This window comes from Euprymna scolopes, unplaced genomic scaffold (genome assembly GCF_053919585.1).
Source record: "Euprymna scolopes isolate OS-2025 unplaced genomic scaffold, ASM5391958v1 sca486, whole genome shotgun sequence".
Classification (NCBI taxonomy): domain Eukaryota; kingdom Metazoa; phylum Mollusca; class Cephalopoda; order Sepiida; family Sepiolidae; genus Euprymna; species Euprymna scolopes.
This window is the reverse complement of record NW_027633531.1, coordinates 2,501-12,500: the sequence shown is the minus strand read 5'-3', so window position 1 is coordinate 12,500 and position 10,000 is coordinate 2,501. Positions and strand designations below refer to the sequence as shown.

Sequence of the window (10,000 nt, the reverse complement as noted above, 5' to 3'; positions counted from 1 at the left end):
CAGGGGGACCTCGTCCAGGTCGGCCGGGCGCTTCCAGACGCCTACCGACACCGGTCAGGTCGGCGAGGCTCCCGGCGGCCCCGAGCGGGACCACAGGTTGCGGAAGGCGTCCAAGTGAGCGGCGGCGACGCCAGGAGGCCCCGGGGTCGACTCCGCGGCCCCGGGTCGGTGTGCTGGGCCTCCAGAGCTCGATAAAGTAGTGGTGTCGCTAGCGGTCGAGAAGGCACTTTTCGACGCCTACTGCCACCCCCACATGGCGGTAGGTGTAAAATCGGAATAGACCGGACCAGGAATGTCGAGGGGGAAAAAAATGACAAAGTCCTGGTGTGCCTAGGCGTCGAGAAGGCACTTTGCGACGCCTACCGACATCCCCATGTGGCAGTAGGCGTAAAACTGGAAAATCGCCGACCAGAAATGTCGCTTCGTATAATCGACGTTTTTTTTGACCACCATTTTCAGGTGTCGGAGGTGGGTCTGGACGAATACCAACACCATTTCTGGGGTTTTCCAGTTTGAAAGTTTTATAAAACATGTTCGGTAGGAAGCACACTTTGGTGTGTCGGTTCGTCGGAGCAGCGACTCTTTGCCTCGTGGTGGTCCGGAACGTCTCTACGGGCTTGTCGCAAAGGCGTCAGAAAGTGGCATCTCCGCCGCCTAGGGCTGTCACCGTTATCGCTGTCGCCGCGCTCCAACTTGTTTTGATCCGCCGCCTTCGTTCCTGCCAACCGTGCGCCCGCTCATCGTCGTTAGGTTATAATACGTGGTACGTGTGTGTGCTTCTCCGTGGACCTAGGGCTGCTCGACGTGTCGAACGATATGTTGGAACAACTAACGGCTCCTTTTCCCTGGTTCCATAGTCGTCGTGGTACCCGCGTCGTCAGCCATATCTATGTCCACCATGTTTAGCCGATACGTTTGCTGCAGCTTCTGCTTCCGCCTCAGCGTTCGCCGCTCTCAGCCGCCGCTGTTGTTGCTGCCGTTCTGCCATTCAACCACTACCTGCGAATCTTTCGATGATCGGCCGAACGACCCCATCGCTGTGCGACCGATAAATCCTCCGGATTAGGGAGAAACGCCGCCGCTCTCTGCCGCCGTCGAACGGAAAAACGTACATTGTAACGAACGAACGAACGAACGAACGAATTAACGAACGAGCGAACAAACAAACAAAAATAGCCGCGGGGGATGCACTATGTAGATCCTGATCCCTTGTAACCATACGTACGTTGTTCGATGCTCTCCCGTCCTGGAAGTCGCCGCAGCAAACAGGAGGATGAGCAGCAGCAGGCGCCGCCGCCGTAACCGCCGCCTGCCTGCCGCCTCCTACTCCTGTCAGCGTCCGATCTCACAGCCGTGTGAACGTTCGCTGACACCCGATTTCTTTCCGTCTGGCAAACCTTGGACGTCCCGCTCGCGGTACACGTGCTGCAGCGACTTCTCGTCCGACAACGCATAAGCGTCGACGTCTGCCGCCGCATCTTCTGATACGTGGACGGTGATAGCGCTAGTCCCTTCTTGCGCCACCTCCACCTTTGTTAGCGCCAAAGAAGGATCGATCGAGCAGGTCGTGGTCGCAGTCGATAACCCGTTTTCACCGTCCGCAGTTCCCAAGCCGCCGATCAAGTCGTTGCTCTTCTTGTTCGTTCTTCCCATACCGTCGATTTGCACGGCTGCCGGATGAGCCATCCTCTGTCCGGCGAAGCGCTCACGTCAGTGATCGATACTTGCACCGACAGTCCTCCCGCTCGCGACTCGGTGCTCGAATCGGACTCGTTCGTTTTTATCTCGATGCGATTGTGAAAAGGGGGACCGGTCGTCAATGTCGTGTGTGTCGACGATGTTGTTCGCCCGGTCCGCCGCGTTGTTGTCGTTTTTTTTTTTTTTTTTTCCCCTAACGTTCGCCGTCGCACGGACGAAAGGGTGAGAAAAAAAAAAAGCTCGAAAAAGCCGCCCAAAAAAATCGGGACCGAGGAGCCGCTTGCGAGAACGCGCCATGTGCACGTTGTCTCTCCTCGGTTTTCCGAGCACGAACACGACGCCGGTCGGTCGGTCGGTCGACGAAGGCGACGACGAAGGTGACGGGAAAATTTACGCCGCCGCTGCCCTGGTCCAGCTCCTCCCCGATGACGGCTGTGATGTTGACGTTGACGTTGGCGACGACGACGACGACGACGGAGACGACGACGACGACGAGACGGCATCGATGGCGACCACGATGACGACGACCTCGACGAGTTCAGTCTGCACCTTGACCTCCGATGTCCGTGTGCACTGCCGTCGTGCTGTTTGTCGTTTGTCGTATGTATCGCTGTCAAGGGTGCCGTTGTCGTTGTTGTTGTCGACGTTGTTGCTTGCTCTCTCGTCTCGGTCGGTTGGTACGTTGATGACGACGACGACGACGACGAAGACGACGACGACGACGACGAGACGGCATCGATGGCGACCACGATGACGACGACCTCGACGATTCCAGTCTGCACCTTGACCTCCGATGTCCGTGTGCACTGCCGTCGTGCTGTTTGTCGTTTGTCGTATGTATCGCTGTCAAGGGTGCCGTTGTCGATGTTGTTGTTGTCGACGCTGTCGTCTGTTCTCTCTTCTCGGCCGGCTGTGACGTGGACGTTGACGACGACGACGACGAGACGGAATCGATGGCGACCACGATGACGACGACCTCGGCGAGTTCAGTCTGCACCTTGACCCTCGATGTCCGTGTGCACTGCCGTCGTGCTGCTTGTCGTTTGTCGTATGTATCGCTGTCAAGGGTGCCGTTGTCGTTGTTGTTGTCGACGTTGGTCGCTTTCCGTTCTTTGAGTCTCGGTCTCGGTCCAAGTCAGGGGAGAAACAAAAAAGAGGCCATCAGCGCGGGCAGCGCGCTTCTACTGACGGCGAACCCCCTCGAAAAATAAATAAACACGTGCCCGTCGTTGTAGTTGTCTGTCTTATGTCGGTCGGTCGGTCGGTCGGTCTGTCGTTCTGTCGAAACAAAGTCCCAAATTCCAACGATACCTGGTTGATCCTGCCAGTAGTCATATGCTTGTCTCAAAGCTTAAGCCATGCAAGTGTAAGTTCACGCCACGCATTAGAACGGGCGAAACCGCGAATGGCTCAGGAACCGGACCTAATCCTCGGGACCGTATTCCTCCTCGGAGGCGATGGATAACTGTGGCAATCTAGAGCTAATACATGTGACACAGGCCGCGATCGGTCGGCGCGCCGTCGTCGCCACGCCTCGCGCGCTGGCACCCGCGTCGGCCGTTCCGGGTCGCGGCGCTACATATTAGACTGAGACCGATGCGCGTCATTCCGTCCTCCCGTCGTCGGCGTTCCCGCTCGCGGGTCCGTTCGGTGGCGGGGCTCATAGGGCGGCGCGCTCCGCTTTGGTGACTCTGGATAACTCACTGGTCGATCGCACGAGCTTTCACGCCCGGCGACGGGTCTCTCGAGGGTCCGCCCTATCAACTGTCGACGGTCGGTTAAGTGCCTACCGTGGTTACTACGGGTAACGGGGAATCGGGGTTCGAGTCCGGAGAGGGAGCATGCGAAACGCTACCACATCCAAGAAGGCAGCAGGCGCGCAAATTACCCACTCCCGGCACGGGGAGGTAGTGACGAAAAATAACGACGCGGGACTCTGTCGAGGCCCCGCGATCGGAATGAGTACACTTCAAATCCGTTAACGAGGACCAACCGGAGGGCAAGTCTGGTGCCAGCAGCCGCGGTAATTCCAGCTCCGGTAGCGTATATTAAAGTTGTTGCGGTTAAAAAGCTCGTAGTCCGAACTCGGGTTCGTGGTCGCGCAAGCGGCCCCGGGGCGGCGGCGCCATCGTCCGTCGTTGACTTTGGTCGTCCGTTCGCATTCCCGGCCCTTTCCGCCGGTGTCAACCGCTAGCATACCCGCCACGCGGTCCTGCCGGCGAGGTGGACGAGGAGGTCGTGATCGGGATCCGGGAAAAAAAAACAAGTGGTCGTCGGTTCGGTTCCGGGAGTAGTCTAACGGGGGGGTGCTACGTGTGTGTGTTTGGGTGCGTTCATTCGCATCCCCGCACTCTGACCCCCGCGCTTCTCTCCCTCTCCCTTTCCGCGCGTTCCTCTTTTTTTTGAACCCCCCGGTCCGCTCCGAGTCCCTGCTTCGTGTCTTGTCTGCGCGCGTGTTGCGGTCGGCGGTTTCTCCTCCAAGGGTGCTCTTAACCGAGTGTCCGCGGCGGCCGGTACGTTCACTTTGAAAAAATTAGAGTGCTCAGAGCGGGCTGTTCAAGCTTGCATACGATAAGCATGGAATGATGGAAGAGGGCCTCGTCTACGTCTGTCGGTCTCCGTCTACGGCGAGGCAATGATCGAAGGGAGCGGTCGGGGCCACTCGTATTGCGACGTTAGAGGTGAAATTCTTGGATCGTCGCAAGACGAACTGCAGCGATGGCGTGTGGCAAGCACGTTTTCCTCGATCAAGAGCGAAAGTCGGAGGTTCGAAGACGATCAGATACCGTCGTAGTTCCGACCGTAAACGATGCCGACCGGCGATCCGCCGGCGTTCGCTTCCATGACCCGGCGGGTAGCCTGCGGGAAACCAGAGTTCGGTTCCGGGGGGAGTATGGTTGCAAAGCTGAAACTTAAAGGAATTGACGGAAGGGCACCACCAGGAGTGGAGCCTGCGGCTTAATTTGACTCAACACGGGAAAACTCACCCGGTCCGGACACCGGTAGGATTGACAGATCGATAGCTCTTTCTCGATTCGGTGGGTGGTGGTGCATGGCCGTTCTTAGTTGGTGGAGCGATCCGTCTGGTTGATTCCGATAACGAACGAGACTCCGGCCTGCTAACTAGTGCGCCGATGTCAGTGATTTTTACGGCGGGCTCGGCGTCCTCCGTGGCGCTCGGGTCCGGGTCGGTTTTCTCACGCACTTCTTAGAGGGACGGGTGGCAGAAAGCCACACGAGGCGGAGCGATAACAGGTCTGTGATGCCCTTAGATGTCCGGGGCCGCACGCGCGCTACACTGGAGGTATCAGCGGGGACTTCGCCCCGGCCCGAGAGGGTTGGGAAACCTCTGAACCACCTCCCGTGATAGGGATCGGGGCCTGTAACCAACCCCGTGAACGAGGAATTCCCGGTAGGCGCGGGTCAACAGCCCGCGTCGATCACGTCCCTGCCCTTTGTACACACCGCCCGTCGCTACTACCGATCGAACGGTCCGGTGAGGTCCTCGGATCTGGCCGACGACGCCGCCGGGCAGTGCGCGACGTGTCCGTCACGACACTCGTGCATCTACGCCTCGGCGTTCGATGCCTGGAGAAGACGACCGAACCCGATCGTTTAGAGGAAGTAAAAGTCGTAACAAGGTTTCCGTAGGTGAACCTGCGGAAGGATCATTACCGTTTTCCCGTTCGAGACTGGTTTGTTGTTTTCCGGCCTACCTCCTCTGTCTGTCGGCGTCAACGCCTCGAATGCGCGCAAACAAACCTATAAAAGGCGGAGCGAGAGATAGATTTGTGGTGACGCGGAGGTTTTTAAAGCCCCAGCTCTTCTTGCTTGCTTCCGCGTCTTACCACCTGTTTGTTTTTTCGCCCACCGCAAGTGATGGCCGCTTCTTCTTTGCCTTGTCGCCGCTTTATCGTTTTTTGTTTTTTTGCAGCCGCTGTGCCACCGCCGCTAGCTAAAAACAAACTACTCGCGACATTGCAATGCCGTCACGCCTCCTCGCACAGACCTCCTCGCACACTACTAAATCTATATAAACAAAAACTAATATAAAAAAACCCAAGTGCTGAACCCTGGACGGGGGATCACTCGGCTCGTCCGTCGATGAAGAGCGCGGCCAGCCGCGAGAACTGATGCGAATTGCAGGACTCAGTGAACATCGACACCTCGAACGCACATTGCGGCCCCGAGATCCCTTGTCTCGGGGCCACGTCCGGTCGAGAGGCGGAACGTTACATGTCTTTCTCCGTTAACGAAACGACATCTTGCCGTCCCCGTGCCCGCCCGGTCCTCGGCACGGTGGTAACCGGGACGTCGCAGGAGCGAGTGACGAGGGGGAAGAAAAATAAAAAAAGAATTGACTCCTTTCAATGTCTTTTTTTTTTTAAAACCCTCTCCGGCCTCCTCCTTCGTCTCCCGCTGGCAGACCGCGGAGTCTTTTCCCTTTTCGACCGCGTGAAGAAACACTGTGGAGGAGGAGCAGGAGGAGTCTGTCCGAAAGCAGCCGAAGGGAGAACAAAACAAAAAAAAAGCACCGACCTAACCGACTGCCGACGTAAGCGCCGCCTGCTCGTCTCGCTCTCTGCCTCATGAAGGTGTCTCTCAGCGACGCCTCGAGCAGCGCGACGAGCACGGCCGTCGCACCGTAAAAAGGTGGCCGCGTCGTAGGCAACGTCGGATGGGGAGGACCCAGGCTTTTTTTTAATTGTTGGCTTCTTCATTTTCGGTCGGACGGGCGCTATATCGGCCAGCCGTCGTCACACGGAGGGTACCGATCGAGATTCCTCTCCTCCAAACACCACACTCTACTAAAAACCGCCGCCCTCGGCTCGGACGAGACGACCCGCTGAACTTAAGCATATCGCTAAGCGGAGGAAAAGAAACCAACCGGGATTCCCTTAGTAACGGCGAGTGAACCGGGAGAAGCCCAACGCCGAATCCCGTCGCAAGTAAAAGGCTTCGGGACGTGTGGCGCATGGGTCGAAGGCAGCCGTTCGTTTTCGTCTCGCATAGTTCGGAGTTCCCTCGATCGGGGCCGCCCGCGGCGGGTGCCAGGCCCATTCGGTGCGGACGGCGAGCGACGGCCTTCGATCCGAGAGTCGGGTTGCTTGGGAACGCAGCCCAAATCGGGTGGTAAGCTCCATCCAAGGCTAAATACCGGGACGAGTCCGATAGTCGACAAGTACCGTGAGGGAAAGTTGAAAAGAACTTTGGAGAGAGAGTTCAAGAGAACGTGAAACCGCCCAGGGGTAAACGGGTGGGACCGCTCACCGCGATCGCGGGGGGACTCAGTCCGGTGCTGCCTAGGCTCGAGCCCAAACTCGATGTGTGTTCTTGAAAGAGAGGCCGTCGCGGCACAGGTCGTCGTTCGTCGTGTCCGCGGGGGACTCGTTCCCCGCGGTTCCAGCTTTTGTGCCCGCGTCGCCGACGAAGGAGACGGGCCGCGTGGATAGCGGGAAGGGAAACGTGGTGACGACCGCGGCGTCGGTAGGTGGCTGCGTCGGTTGGCTGCGACGGAGGGGACTCGTCCTCTCGATCGCTGCTGCCGCCGGGCCCTAACCCGCCGCATCCGTCGCCGCCGCTTCTTCTTTCCTCCTGCTCCCTCCGCGCGCGACTCCGCTGCACCCGTCCCCTTCATCATCGCTCGGCGTAATCATGGCGCGGGCGCTTCGGCGCGACCTCCGCGCGGCCGGCACCGGACGCACTTCCCCTCCGGTCCGTCGTCGCGACCCGTTCCCGGCGTGCAGGTCGAACACGCGGGTTTTTTTCCGTAGGCGGCAGGCGTTTCATCACCCTGAAAACCCCCGTCTTCCCACCTTGTGAAGTCGGGGGCCACCGGCCGTCGGGCCCGCGAACGTAACTGCCCCTTTCTGCCGGGAACGGAGGAAATCTGACACGATCCGTTACACGTGGCGAGCCGGTCCGTTTTGATCCCGCCGGAAGTCGCGTGCGGGCGACGCACTCTGTGTGTCGCTCCTTAGGCGCCCCACCGTCTCGGGCGCGTGCGCGATGAGAGGCGGGATAGGACTGGCGCGGCCTCGCCGTCACGCACCTCGCCGACGTTTCGGGTTCTTGTCGGGGGCAACCCCGCCCGCGCCCGTTTCCGTTTCCGGAGAGGTCGCTCGGCGACGCTTTTTTACTCGAGCCGCCCGCCACCCCGGGTCAGCGACGTGCATCGGCAACCCACCCGACCCGTCTTGAAACACGGACCGAGGAGTCCTGGCCGTTCGCGAGTCGTAGGGGCCACCTCTGACTAACCCCGAAGGCGAAGCGAAAGCGAGAGAGCGTGTAGGAGGGCGTCGATCGGGAGAGGTGTCGTGGCAAAGTCGTCCGGGGGTCGTCGGGGGGTGTCGTCGGTCTCGTGCCGTCGTCTTCTCCTCGCCTCACCCGCCTCCGAGCCGTGCCCGATCCCGCCGGCGCGGCGTTTTCGGCCTTCCGCCGTCGCTGCTGCGGTGCCCGCAACTTTTCCTTTTTTCTCTCTTCCCGAGAGAGATAGGAGAGGGAAGGCTCGTGGCTGACGTGCGGTTGTTTTTCCCTCCTCCCCGAGAGGGGACCGGCGCATCATCCAAAAAGGGGAATTGCCGGGCGCCAGCTTCCATATCCTCCTTCCGCCCATCGGTGAGATCCCGCGGCTTGAACTAGTCCTATTTTGTCGTCGAGTTTAGGCGCTGCGCGCGGGCGCATCACCCCCGGGTCGGTTTCCCCTTTTTCCGAGTACGACTCGGCCGACTCTGGCGTAGCGAGCGACCAGGGACCCGAAAGATGGCGATCCACGCCCGGTCGGGATGAAGCCAGAGGAAACTCTGGTGGAAGTCCGAAGCGCCTCTGACGTGCAAATCGATCGTCGGAACCGGGTGTAGGGGCGAAAGACCAATCGAGCCGTCTAGTAGCTGGTTCCCTCCGAAGTTTCCCTCAGGATAGCTGGCGCTCGATCGTCGCAATTCCATCCGGTAAAGCGAACGATTGGAGGCCCCGGGGCCGTTCACGGCCTCGACCTACTCTCGAACTCGGAACGGGTGGAACGGGCCGACTCTCCCGAACGACGGAGCCGACCCATCCGGCCGCCGCCGCCAGCACGCTTCGCTGGGCGGTTGGTCACCTCGAATGCGAGTGCCAAGTGGGCCACTTTTGGTAAGCAGAACTGGCGCTGTGGGATGAACCAAACGTCCGGCTAAGGTGCCTAACGCGACGCCCATGAGATCCCCGAAAGGGTGTCGGTCGATATAGACAGCAGGACGGTGGCCACGGAAGTCGGAATCCGCTAAGGAGTGTGTAACAACTCACCTGCCGAATCGACCGGCCCCGAAAATGGATGGCGCTGGAGCGACGGACCGATGCCGGACCGTCGCGGCGAGGAGCGATGAACTTTCGCGCCGAAACGATGCCGCGACGAGTAGGAGGGCGCCGCGGCGAGCACGGAAGCCTAGGGCGCGAGCCCGGGTGGAGCCGACCGCGGGTGCAGATCTCGGTGGTAGTAGCAAATATTCGAACGAGACCTTCGAAGACCGAAGTGGAGAAGGGTTCCGTGCCAACGGCGGTCGAGCACGGGTCAGTCGGTCCTAAGACGCGGGCGAAAGTCTTCCCGAAAGGCGCCGGATCCGTTATGAAAGTGAAAGCGATCGAATCGAATCGAATCAAAAGCCCAAACAAAAACAAAGCGGCCGGCCTCCCGTCGAAAGGGAATCGGGTTAATATTCCCGAACCCGGACTCGGAGAGGGCCCGGGGGTGGCGACGCTGTCGGCAGCGATGTCGGCGGCGCCCGTCGCTTCCCGGGCGAAACCGCGGTGACGCAAGCGAGCCCGGAGACGTCGCCGGGAGCCCCGGGAAGAGTTCTCTCTTCTTCGTAAAGGACCATGTCCGTGGAATCGGCTCGTCCGGAGATACGGAAAAGGTACCTGTAGAGCGCCGCGGCTCGGGCGGCGTCCGGTGCGCTTTCGGCGGCCCTGGAAAATCCGGGTCCGGTTTTCGCAGCTCTCGAGTCGGTCCGTACCCACCATCCGCAGCAGGTCTCCAAGGTGTACAGCCTCTCGTCGATGGCATCAATGTAGGTAAGGGAAGTCGGCAAAATGGATCCGTACCTTCGGAAGAAGGATTGGCTCCGAGGACCGGGTCGGTCGGGCCGTGCCCGCGCGAAGCGAGGAACCGGTACGGGGCTGTAGCGTTCGCTCCGTTCGCGCTTTGCGGCGAAGGCATAGGGGCCGCGGCGGTCCGTTGTGCGGCGGCGTGTTCCGGTCGAGCGGTCGCGGTCAAGCGAGCGTGTGTTGCGGGTCGGAGAGCGATACGGGTGGGAGTCCGCCGTCG

General features: G+C 60.0%; 2 non-coding genes and 1 pseudogene across 2 annotated transcripts in view; all 3 read left to right on the top strand.

Annotated features, from left to right (window-relative positions):
- The first annotated feature begins 3,006 nt into the window (after positions 1-3,006).
- On the top strand, positions 3,007-5,372 carry LOC145274836 (small subunit ribosomal RNA; annotated as a pseudogene).
- Positions 5,373-5,767: 395 nt separating this feature from the next.
- On the top strand, positions 5,768-5,925 carry LOC145274829 (5.8S ribosomal RNA). The gene has a single exon (XR_013866960.1). It is a non-coding gene; the product is annotated as a 5.8S ribosomal RNA (ribosomal RNA).
- A 592-nt stretch (positions 5,926-6,517) lies between these two features.
- LOC145274830 (large subunit ribosomal RNA) overlaps positions 6,518-10,000 on the top strand; it is a 5,721-nt gene continuing 2,238 nt past the window's right edge. Inside the window, exon 1 of the ribosomal RNA XR_013866961.1 lies at positions 6,518-10,000. This exon is cut by the window's right edge and continues 2,238 nt beyond it. This is a non-coding gene — a ribosomal RNA (large subunit ribosomal RNA).